Source organism: Mesoplodon bidens (genome assembly GCF_964165515.1).
Source record: "Mesoplodon bidens genome assembly, chromosome: 1".
NCBI lineage: Eukaryota > Metazoa > Chordata > Mammalia > Artiodactyla > Ziphiidae > Mesoplodon > Mesoplodon bidens.
This window is the reverse complement of record NC_138176.1, coordinates 158,958,474-158,970,668: the sequence shown is the minus strand read 5'-3', so window position 1 is coordinate 158,970,668 and position 12,195 is coordinate 158,958,474. Positions and strand designations below refer to the sequence as shown.

At 35.8% G+C, this 12,195-nt stretch overlaps 1 long non-coding RNA gene across 3 annotated transcripts in view; it reads left to right on the top strand.

Annotated features, from left to right (window-relative positions):
* Positions 1-11,883, top strand: part of LOC308622935 — a 115,163-nt gene extending 103,280 nt beyond the window's left edge. For all 3 annotated transcript variants that reach the window (XR_014016707.1, XR_014016708.1, XR_014016709.1), the window contains 2 exons: positions 9,745-9,867; positions 11,526-11,883. This is a non-coding gene — a long non-coding RNA (uncharacterized lncRNA). The remainder of the gene's footprint in view (positions 1-9,744; positions 9,868-11,525) is intronic.
* The last annotated feature ends 312 nt before the right edge of the window (positions 11,884-12,195 follow it).

Here is a 12,195-nt window from a genome sequence, read left to right as displayed (position 1 = left end):
CCTTGGATAATCTTCCTTGCTTAAGGTCGATTGATTATGGACTTTAATCACATCTACAAAATACCTTCATGGCAACAGCTAAAATAGTGTTTGATTGAATAACTGAGGACTGTAGCCAAGCCCAATTAACACATAAAACTGACCATCACACACGTAACTCGGAAGAGGAGAGGGTGGGTAAGGCATCAAAAAAATTTTTGTGGAAGAATTTGTTGTAAGATGATTCTTAAAGGATAAGTAGAAGTTAATCAGAATCAGAACAGAGTAGAGTGTTTTAGCTGGCAAAGGAAGATACATGCTTCTGAGATTACTAGACTGTAAACTCCATGAGAGAAGTGAGAGCCTGTGGCTCTTTCCTTCACCTCTGCTTAATCACCTCCCGGTATAGAGCATGAAACAAGACAGTACAGTTGACCTGTGAACAACAGGGAGGTTAGGGGTGCCAACTCCCTTGCAGTGGAAGATCTGTGTATAGCTTTTGACTCCCCCCCAAACTTAACTACTAATAGCCTACTGTTGACCAGAAGCCTAACCTAAACAATTAATTAACACATATTTTATGTTATATGTATTATATACTGTATTCTTACAATAAAGCAAGCTAGAGAGAAGGAAATGTTATTAAGAAAATCATAAGGGAGAGAAAATATATTTACAGTACATATATATTTATTTAAAAAATTTCAAGTGTAAGCGGACCTGTGCAGTGCAAACCCATGTTCTTCAAGGGTCAACTCTATTTTCTTGGGAAAAAATAAATGAAGTTAAAAAGAACTATATTCATCCTGGAAGTTACAAGAAATAGATGGCTTGAAGCTGGGCTTTGAAGAAAATAATTTAGGAGAGTAGAGACGCTTGGGTGGCATTTCAGACAGGGCACCAAGTGACTATCAGCTGGCTGTGGTTCCATATCCACCAGCCTCCTCTGCGCTCCTGGCCCCTCCATAGCTTCCTACCTAAGTGCCCTTACTCCCTGTTTCCATCACTATGCAAAGGTGACTGCTACTGTTAACTGTTTCTGTTAATACTGTCCTTAAAACCGATGGCTTTTGCATTGTCTACCATGTTCTAGGTCCTGTGCTAGGATTCTAGATTCTAACATAGATCTTTACAATGAGCATGTGAAAGGGTATTATCTCTATTTTACAAGTGTGAATTTTGAGGTTCAGAGTGTTAAGGGATGCTTCCAAGATTATATATGTGTGTGTGTGTGTGTGTGTGTGTGTACGTAACTATTTTTTTAACTATGCCATTAGAAATCATAAGAATTTTTAATTTCTCTTGCCATTAGAAACAGACCTCTACCAGTAAGACATTTATCAAGCCCAAATCATCTAATCCAAGTGAACTTTGTGTCATTTAATTTTTTCTGTCTTGGGTGTCAATCAGCACACCTGCCTCAAAGCTTTCCATGTCTACCTGCCAAATAGTAGGGTTGTGGTTGAAAGGCATATAACCTTATGTTCCTGGAACTCTTTTCCCAATTCTATTAAAGAGGAGTGGTAATGCTGTGTCTATCTTACTGAATAAAAGAGATGGGATCACAACAATTGCTACATCACCATCACTGTTGTTGCTATTCCATGATTCACAGCAACAAAACAAAATTCCTTGTGCTTTCTATGAGCCAGGGACTCTGCAAGGTGCTTCATCTCACACACTGACATTTGAGGTAAGCCTATGATCCCTGTTTTATAGATGATGAAACCAAAGCAGAGAGAAATTAAATAAATAAATTGCCTAAGGGCACATAAATTTTAAGTCTTGAGTCAGGATTCCAGTGCTCTCAGTTCAACATCCTGCCTCTTCTCCTCAACCCATGGAAGCCTTCCCCAGAAGGTACATTTTTTTCCCTGAAGGTGAGCACTGTGTCCTAATAAGCCAATGATATTTTCTCTACATCTTTGCACCCTATTTTCAAGAACAAAAATTCAGCTACATGCCCTTAGAAGAAAAACAGAGTTATTTTGCACAGTTTGGATGCCTGCATTTTAAGCTTTGGCCTCAAGTCGATAAAATGGCTGTTTGAATTTACTGGCAACAACTTATACAGGTGATTCAGAGGGAACATGATAATATTTCTCAAGAAGATGAAAATTGGAACTTGCAAAATTTATCAGGGATATTCTTCAAAGACTCCAGAATCCTTTTTCTGTTATGTGTTTTTCACAGTGGCTGGCAAAACAGGGGTAGTTTATCTTTAATGCTCTCATTTTGAGAAGTACTCTCTGATTTGTGAGATAGCAGATATGCCTTTTTAGTGTCTTCATCCAAGGATATTACATGAATGTCAAAGAACAGGTGAAAAAATACATGTATATATTAGAACAAATCAAAGTTTTCTGAAAATGGAAATGGATCTATTTTAAGATTCCATAGCAAAGACAGCCACTTTATCAAGATTCAGAGAAAAGAATTGGAGTTGGGAAAGTAGAGGGTAACCTTTTTAAAGATTTCACCCAGTTTGACTAAGGTTCTTATTCTCCAATGATAGTCATTAACTCAAATTTTATTCAGCTCTAACTAGGCAGGTGGTTTTTTTTTTTTTTTTTTTTCCCAATTGGTTTCTTCAGTTTGAACTGTAGGAAAGATCGCTTGGTAAGATCTCTCTGTATATATTAAGAATGTGCATATGCTTTGATCTAGTTCCTTCTAGGGTTTTATCCTACTAGTATGCATGTATGTGTATTTGAGAATTTACGTACAAGAATATTCAGTATAGCATGATTTGTCATAGAAAATGTTTAGAAACAGCCCAAATCTTTATCTTTAGGATCTTACAAGATAGCTTCAACACATGGCAAAAAAAAAAAAAAATCAACAGAATTTCAATGAGGAACTGACTAATCAACATGTATTTTTTAAAAATTTAACATACTTCCCTCAATAAAAATTGATTGAGCAGTCAGGTGACTCAGGCTCTAGGTGATCTGAATAACATAGTGAAAGCCTACTCTAATAAACATACATGGAGCATCACACTCAATGTTAGTGGACACAATCTTTTCAAGCACAGACGGGACCTTTGCAAAAATTAACTGTGCACCCTTGTGCAAGACATAATTAACTAAATATTGAAGAACCAGAGTCAACCAAAGACTTTCTCTAACTACAATGTAATAACATTAGGAACCAACAGAAAACATTGGAGCTGAAAAATCCAGCGAAGAATTAATATCTGGAACATATAAAGAACTTCTACAATGAACAACAAAAATAATAAAATAGCCTAATACATAAATAGACAAAGAATATAGACATGAAATTTTCAGGAAAGGAACTGAAAATCTCAATAACTGTATGAAAGAAAAGCTTGGCCATACTAATAATAAGAAAAAATAAAATTAAAATATTAATAAGACACCATTTGACAGATTGACACACTTTAGGAAACCTGGTAAGGCTGAGTGTTTGCAAAGATGGTGGGGCCATTAAGGGAAAAGACACATTGATTGTTGGTGGATGTTAGTTGGTACAATAAGAAGGACATGCTCCTTTTTGGTCAACAATACTACATGAAGTTTCTACCCTAGAAAACAGCCTGCTCTTTTATGAGTTCCATGTAGAAACATGCTTACCATGATGCTACTAATAATTGTAAAAACATGGAAACAACACAACTATCCCACAGAAGGGGACTGCTGTATTCATACAATGGAGAACATTTAAAAATGCTTTCAAAAGTGAATTGGATATTTACATGCATTGAAAAAAATCTAAAAATATAATATTGTGTAGAAAAGATTACAAAATATATGTAGAGTATTGATACTATTTATGTGAAGTTTAAAACAAGAAGTTATTCTTATCCAGTAAGAAGTTAATCCTACCCACACATATAGTTAGTAAATTTTTTTTTTAAATATGGGGAAGTAATACATATCAACCTGAGGAAAGTAGTAATATCTGCAGAGGAATTGAGGAATTAATGATGAATTTTTTGTAGATATAAAGTTTTTCATTCTTCCTTTCTTCCTTCCCTTCCACCCTTCCTCTCTCCCTCTCTCCTTCTTGTTCTTCCTTCCTTTCCAGAAGAATTCTTAAGCAAATGTAGCACAATTTTGATACTTAAATTTTTGTTGGTGGTGGACACACAGATTTTGGTTATATTCATTTCCATGCACATTTTTGCATTTTCCTTTTCATTATTTCATTATTAAAAGTAAAACATTAAAAAAATTTTTTAAAAACATTTTGAAAAGTATCACCTAACTCTAAGGCTCTTTTCTGTTCACATTTTTCCAGCCCTGAGCCAGATCCTTATTACTGAATGTCCTGCACTGCTGGGCTTACCTTACCAAGAGCCCTAGCCTCCCATGCAATCTAGCTGTCGTATTGCTTGCAGGATATTCCTAAAAATACTGTGAAGCCGGTAGAACAAGCATCAGTGAGTTATCGATTTTATAGATGAAGAGAGAGAGCCCTTTTGCCAAAGGCCTTCTAAGTAGAAATGACTTAAATCACTGGGCTTCCAGTCTAGTGTTCATTTCGTTATTACACACTGGCTTAAATAATTTCATGTGTCTTTTGCCTTGAAAGATAATTCAGCATCATTGTATATCATATACAAATATGATGAAGAGTAGCAGAGCAAATAGATTTCACCCCTTACATCAAACCTGATTAATTAGTAATTATAGTCTATATTATGAGTTTCTGGCATTCATTGGGCATCAGCAGAAATTGGATTCTGATGATACCTCAAGAGTTGGATATATATTGCTCATGCCTTGGATTTACATCCAGGGCAGTAATAGCCACATGGAAGGTACTTATTTAATGATGATTCTTAACTACTGAAACGTAAGATGAGTTTGTGTTTCCTTTTCCACATACTCACACAGAAACACGCACATGACTGGCATGATTTTTACCTCTTGTCTGATCTGTTTTATACTTTGACATGATAAAGTATATATATACTGTGATGTTTTATCCTGACATTCATAACCGTTATCCCACTGGAGAGCTTGCAGCCTTGTTACATTGGGTGACTCGCCCCATGTCACAGAGTTCAGTGGAATCTTTTATGGATTCCACAGCCATTTCTCCACATCCAAGAGTGCCATTCTCTCCCTGAGAATTGCTTACGTGATCCACGTCAGGCTGCAAATCTGTAGGTGACTCAGTGTTTCTGAGTGGTTTGAAATCTTACCCCATGCCATGCCAGCCACTTGAAGCAGAGCAATAGCAGTCTGCCAAATTAAGCCATCAAGCCATTTCAGTTGCATTTTTCAACCAATTGCAATTTGTCTTTTCCCCCTTAATGTTCCAATAGTATTAACAGAGTCAGTCAGAACTTTCAGATCGTGTTTCTTTTAAAGGTTGTATATGGAGAGGCTCTTAAAGTCTTTGCCTCAGCCAGTCATAGGAGTGGTATGCCTTTGTCAGAGAGAATTCTGGATTCCACTTCTCTGTTAATCTCTGAGAGACAAATCCAAGGCAGGTGATGAGGCTGGCCCCCGAGCCTTCTGAGGTAGAAGAGGGTCTCTTGAAATCCTCAGTCAGGAGGTCCTTTTCCTCCTAACTCCTCAGCATAAAATCTGGGGTGTGGAGTCTTGCTCTGTTGTCATATCCATCCAATCTCTTGCCGTCTATTTCCATGATCAGTGCTGAGCACAGCTGGACTTAATTATCTCTTGTAGCAAAATGAATAGGAATGGAGGACCATACAAAGCAAGTAGGAAAAGATTAGGATGTCTTTCTACAGAAAATACCTCACGAGGGAGAAAACTGGTATTTTTTTATTCATTCTTACAGTGAAAATCAAGTTAATAAACAACAGGTCCTAGATTCTACAGAAAAAGAAGAAGTGCCAGTAATTCCTTATATTTAGAATATTCCCTCATTCAAAGTGGCTCAAAGCTTTTAACAAATTTTTTCTCAACCTCAAATCTCTCATGCCTTATTGAAGCCTTCTTGAACCACGTGTTAAGAGATTATATTCTTTTATTGGTTATTTCCTTATTCTCATACTCCTAAAACTTACTGGTCTGCAGACAGTAAACCTTTCACAGTGGAAACATTTTGTTTCTATTTATTCATGAATATTGATCTTTCTGTCCTCTTGGCTTTTAGGATTCTTCCCCTATGGCTTATTTTTAATGTTCTTCTCTAAGAACATCCTACTGATGCTTACCTTAGAAGGCAAGTTCAGAGAAATGGAGAGGAATAGTCTCAATATTTACAATCCAAAGACCTATGCTTGAGTCTCTTATCTGACCATAAGTAAATTAATTCATCTTTCTGGACCCTAGTCTCCTTATGAGGTAGCTATTCCCTTTCCAATGACAATATTTTACAACATGATAGCACAGAAGACTCAATGAACACCATCTCTGTCTATACCTTTATTAATTCTAATTCCTTTGTTCTCATGGGGGCTCCTCTTCATTGCCCATCAACCCAACTTTCTTATTTGCCCTCCATAGAATCAATCAGTTGTTTCAAGAGTTAAAAAAATTTACTTTTTCCTAGTACAGGTTGGATAAAGTAATATTTTTTCTCAGTGAATTGAATAGAAATGATTTATTTTGACTACTATTTGGTTGTGTTGCTGCTGACTAGCATTTAAATTCTTTTAATTCCCTTGGAATGGAAGATAATTTAGCATTACCATATGGTGTTCACACCATCTCACCCCTGATTATTCCTGCAAAGGTGCAATGGAGTTTGGTGCTCTGTATCTCTGTTCTGAGATGGTTTTACAGACTGAAATTAGGACTGAAGACTTTCTTACTGTCTTTAGGATATAACTATTAAAAATAGCTGAATAAAACAATGAAGGTTTAAATATATTTTAAAATTTGCTTTGTTTCTGTGGGTCCTATTTTTCCTATAAATCTCTTTCTCATATTTTAAATCAGTTCTGCTCTTTCTGGAAGGCCAATGACTTCATATATTTTATAAAATATGTTCTTGTTGGCTTTGAAGCATGTGCAGGACACTTGTCTTTGTAGAAGGGAACATGGTTGGCTTTTGCTTTTTCTCTCCTTTTTCTTGCCCTGAGTGGGGGAAGGAGCTTGGGGGAGAGAAAAGTGAAGGTGTCCTGATGTTTTTGCTGACTTGGCACTCTGATAAAATGGTTTTGTGCATTTGGGGCCTGGCAGGTATGAACAGTACCCTCTGTGGGTGCTTTCATGAGGTGTTTGGAGGCTTTCCTCCTGGTTCTTTGGATATGGACAATATGTTTTCCTCTGGATACTGACTGCCTTTGGAAGTCTGGGTCACACAGACCTCACTCTGTTGTAGTCCTCTTGCCCTCCAAGCAGTCCTCTTGAAAACAAGATAGCTAGCTGGACACTGGCTCTCTTTGCTGCAGTTGGTCCAGGGGAAATGTTCACATATCTTTTGCCTTGAAACTCAGGGAGTGTGGGACTACCAGCCCAAGCTGTTTCTCCTTCACTAAGCTGCCTGCTGGACCATCTCTATCACCTTCTGGATTTCCCACAGGTGGATCAGACACATCTGCCCTGCTTTCCAAACTCAAATTTACACATATTAAATTCCGTGAATGGTCCCATTGAAGCCCCTCAATTTTATGCTTGAGTGGAAGGAGGTTGAGCTCCCCAACCCTCCCTCAGGTGCAGGTGTGTGTGGGGGGCATCTCTCAGCCTCAATATGAGACTCAACACTCCATTGGTTCTCTGCAAAGTAACCCTCCTCACAAATTGCTTCTATGTCCCTTTTATAGCCTCAATATGAGATGACAGATCCAAGGTACCTGCAACTAGTTCTCAAATAGTGGCTTTGAAGATTTCTACAAGAGGAACTGTCTTACACTAACTCTCAGAGACTTCTGCTTTATTTTGGTTTCTCAGCAGAAGCTTTGAATTTAATGTCATATTACAAATGTGTTCATAATTTTACAAGAAATAATATTTTAAAATATACATCTCTCCTCACAGTCAAACTTTTAAGAAGATTACACATCCTCCAATTACTTATTCTTTTCAAGAACTCTTTCCTAAATAATACCAGATCCCCATAAAATAAAATGAGAAATTCTTTCATTTATTAATATTTTCTTACAATACACTAGAATTCATTTTACAGATATCTCTTGAGCACCTACTCTATGACTCTTTGCTGTGTTCTTGTTCAAAGGTGAATAAGATTGAACCTTTTTTTCTCAGAAAGTCTGTAAACTAATGGGGGAAACAGGTAATTACAATACTCTGTATGAAGTGCTATGTTAGGAAGTATATACAGAATATCACAAAGACACATAAGAGAAGCACCTAACTCTATCTGTTGGGTGTCATGGAAGGCATCCTGGAAGAAATGGTGGAAAGAATGAGGCTAAAGGTTGAGTAGGATATAAGCAAGAAAAAGAAATTAGGAGGGCTCCTGGCACAGGGAAGAACATATGCAAAGACCCCAAGGTGTTAGAAGACCAATTCATGAACTCAGAATGGCAGAATCACTACAATTAGAGAATATGATAAAAAAGTGGCAAGAAATAATGCAAGGGATATGATCGAGGGCTAGATCATAATGTACTTTTAAAAAATAATAAGAAATTTAGATTTTACTTATTGGGAAATTGGCAACATTATGTTAGGTGTTGAGAACATAAAGATAAATAAGGCAGAGGTCCATAATTATTAAAGACTCAGAGTATAGTTATCTTTATTTGCATATGTACTTCATATTTTATAATATTTTTCTGTATTTTCTTAGTTACTATTATAATAAAACTATGATAAATGTGTTGTTCTCTTATAAAGATGACTAAAATGGGCTTACTGGCATTAAGAGAACTGCCCAAAGTCACACAATGGTTGTGGTAGAGCTCGATTTTGAAGCTATACTTTTAAATTCAATTCTCCATTATTTTCATTGTGCTATAGGTTTATGGATATTTTAAGAACTCTAGATAATTTCAGGTTTTAACCAATGATTGTTTACACATAAACACCAGTAGAAGTACAATTCTGAGAAGACTTCATAAAAACTGAGATAAGTCTATTTTCAACTAATGCATTTTATTCCCTTTGTTTCTAGCTACATGCAGAGTTTTCAACAGGTTTATCTTATACAAAATTATCTTCCCAAAAGGAAGTCTATGAAGTTCGTCTAGTTCCATATTCACTCCTTGGTATCTACCTTAATCCACACCTACACATTTAATCTGGGGAACAAGTAACCCCACTTGATAGATGGATGTATAGATAGATAAATAGATAGGCAGATACACTCTAAGACTATTTATTAAATTATTTCTTCAAGATTAATAAGCCCAGTTTCCCTGTTCCTTTTAAACTTAACATAAGTTTTGTTACTAAAAAGAAAAGAAAAATGAAATCAAAGGCTAATACCTTCTAAAATGGCATTTAAGGCCTAGAGGTTGAGAGAGAATGGATTCTAGATAAAGATATTAAGTTTTCTGGATAAAGAGAAAAATAATGACTTTGATTTTACCTTGCAGGCATGCTGTCTTTCTGCCATGTATTAACATTTGTTATCTTCTCATAACATTATCAGTTTATTTCTGGAAAGTAAGGACTGAATTTTCTTTTTCTGCTACAGTGATTTACTTGTCCATAGCTGGCTACCACACTATAAACTCAGATAGAGAGTTATGGCAGGACAATATAAATAACAAAAGCCAGGCCAAAGGGCATTATGCATGGGTCATTCTGAGGCAGACACAGAATCACTGAAGAGTAGAATGGCAGAGTTGCTACCCACCTGGTATCACCCAATTTGTTATCTAATTTGGTTTCTAATTTTTTTTTTCAGCAAAAAGGAGAATCTACTGGAAGAGCAGAGATGCATCTGGTTTTGTGGATAATGAGAAACAGACTAGAGACCTTCTTTCTCCATCACCTAGATCTGCTTCGGACCAATCCATGACCAGTGAAGGTTTGATTGAGAGTCATCATAATTTTAATGCTATCTAATGTTTTAAACATTTTTTTTAAAATTAGAGACAATTTTTGGGGGGAGCAGTTTTAGGTTCACAGCAAAATTGAGGGGAAGCTACACAGATTTACCATATATACCCCCTGCTCCCAAACATGCATAGGCTCCCACATTACCAACATCCACCATCAGAGTGGGGCGTTTGTTAGAGCTGATTAACCTACATCGACACATCATAATTATCCAAAATCCATGATTTACATTACAGTCCACTTTTGGTGTTGTACATTCTATGGATTTAGACAAAGGTATAATGACATGTATCCATCATTTTAGTATCATACAGCGTATTTTCACTGCCCTAAAAATCCTCTGTTCTACACCTCTCTGATTATCCTCAACTTGTAGGTGGAGAAATTGATATGATCATGGGGAATCTGGTTTGACAGCCTAAAATCTTCAACTCAATTCCCTAGTTTCTCTCAGATCCAGTTTGAAAAGTATCAGGAAATTTTTCTGATGATCCTTTTTGACTTATTTGCCTATTACTAGGCCAATAATTTGCATCTGGAGTCAAATAAAAACATGACATGAATGTTGCCATTGAAAACCTGTTTGGAATGTCGAGAAAGCATCTTACAGTCAAAATGGGGAGGAATGCTGGGGAAACAAAACAGTGGAGGTCATGACGCTCCCTGCATTCTTATGGGATAGTTGTCTGACATCTGCTTAAATGCTTTAATGATGGGAAAACCATTACCTCCAGGTATAAATGCTCTGTATATTGATTCTGAAAGTTTCCCTTTGTGCTTGATATCAGATAGAAGATGCTGTTTCATTAACTGAAACACATATCAAGCTTAGAATCCTTTGCTTTTTTAAGATCTTTAAAATGGCAAATCACACTCTAAGAGCAGGACTGAGATATTTGGAGACCACTTACGGTGCATTTGTTGCCAGAGGAACTGGAAATGAAAAGACCAACAGTGTAGTATTTCTAAACACTTGAACTCCAAAAAATTTTGTTTGTGAGAACTTTGTGTTATCATTTTTTTTTCTAAATAAAGGCTTAAGGTCAAGTAGTTGATGTTATTTTAAATAAATAGAGGAAGAAAATTGATTTGGTTCTTCATGAATGTTAAGTAGCATATTGTGAATGCAGCAAAGGGCTCTGAGTACCATTGTGCCCAGGAAATCAGCATTATTTCTCACTCTGGGTTTTGGGCAGAGGGCACAAGATGAATGTACATGGGTAAAACAGCTACCAAGGAGTGGTGAGGAGAGAAGTGGGTGGGATGGAGTGACATCTTGGATTTGTCCTTCTGAACATGTGTGTGGTCTGGATTCTCTGATATTTCATCAAAAGCAGGATGCTTCTCTGTGTCTTTAAACAGGGTCAGGAATAGGAAAAATGGGAATGTGAGATTTTTTTAGTTGTAGCCTTAGGAAAGCACTAGACCAGGGTTGAAAGAGCTGAATTTAAGCCCTGATTTTGATTGTTTCCAAGGTGGCATTCTTTTTCTCTTTATTAAGTGATTATGATATGCTAGACATTTTTCTAAATATAATTATGTAATTATATAATTTGTTACATATAATAACAAATTTAATCCATCTTCAGAGCAACCTTTGAACATACTGTTATTATTTTTCTCCAGTTTACAGATGAGGAAACAGACACAGGGAGATGAGTACTTGCCAAAATCACCAATCTAGTAAGTGAGAGCGTCGACTTTCATACTCCACTAGTGTGACTCTAGTCCCCAGTGCTCAGCTCCATGTTGTCTTTCAATAGTTCATTTTTATTGAGAACTTACTACATAAAAGATATTGTTTTATGTGCTTTGCATGTTATTTAATTTTTATCATAATCCTAATTAAATCATGGCTTAAACAGTGAGGATTCAATGAAATAACACAGTTCATCAGGGTAAAAAAGAAGTGAATGCAGGACTGTGTTATAATTATTAATTCTTTTCTAAATTTAGAGAAAATTTATAAAATAATATTTACATTCCTAATTATACAACTAATATTTTATATTATATATTTTATATATAATATGAAATTTTGTGATTTTATTTTATATATAGTATAAAATTTTTAAAGTATTATATGTAAAATACAAAATTATATAATAATAATAATGGCATGGTTAGGTTCTATTATTACTGTTTTTAACCAGTTTTTAATTGATGTATAGTTAATTTACAATGTTCTGTATTATTACTCTTTTGTATCTAGTATTCATATAGTCCTAAAAGCTACCTGTAAGAGAGTGCTAGTATTTTTCCTTATTCAAGGATCAAAGAACAGAGGTTCAGAAAA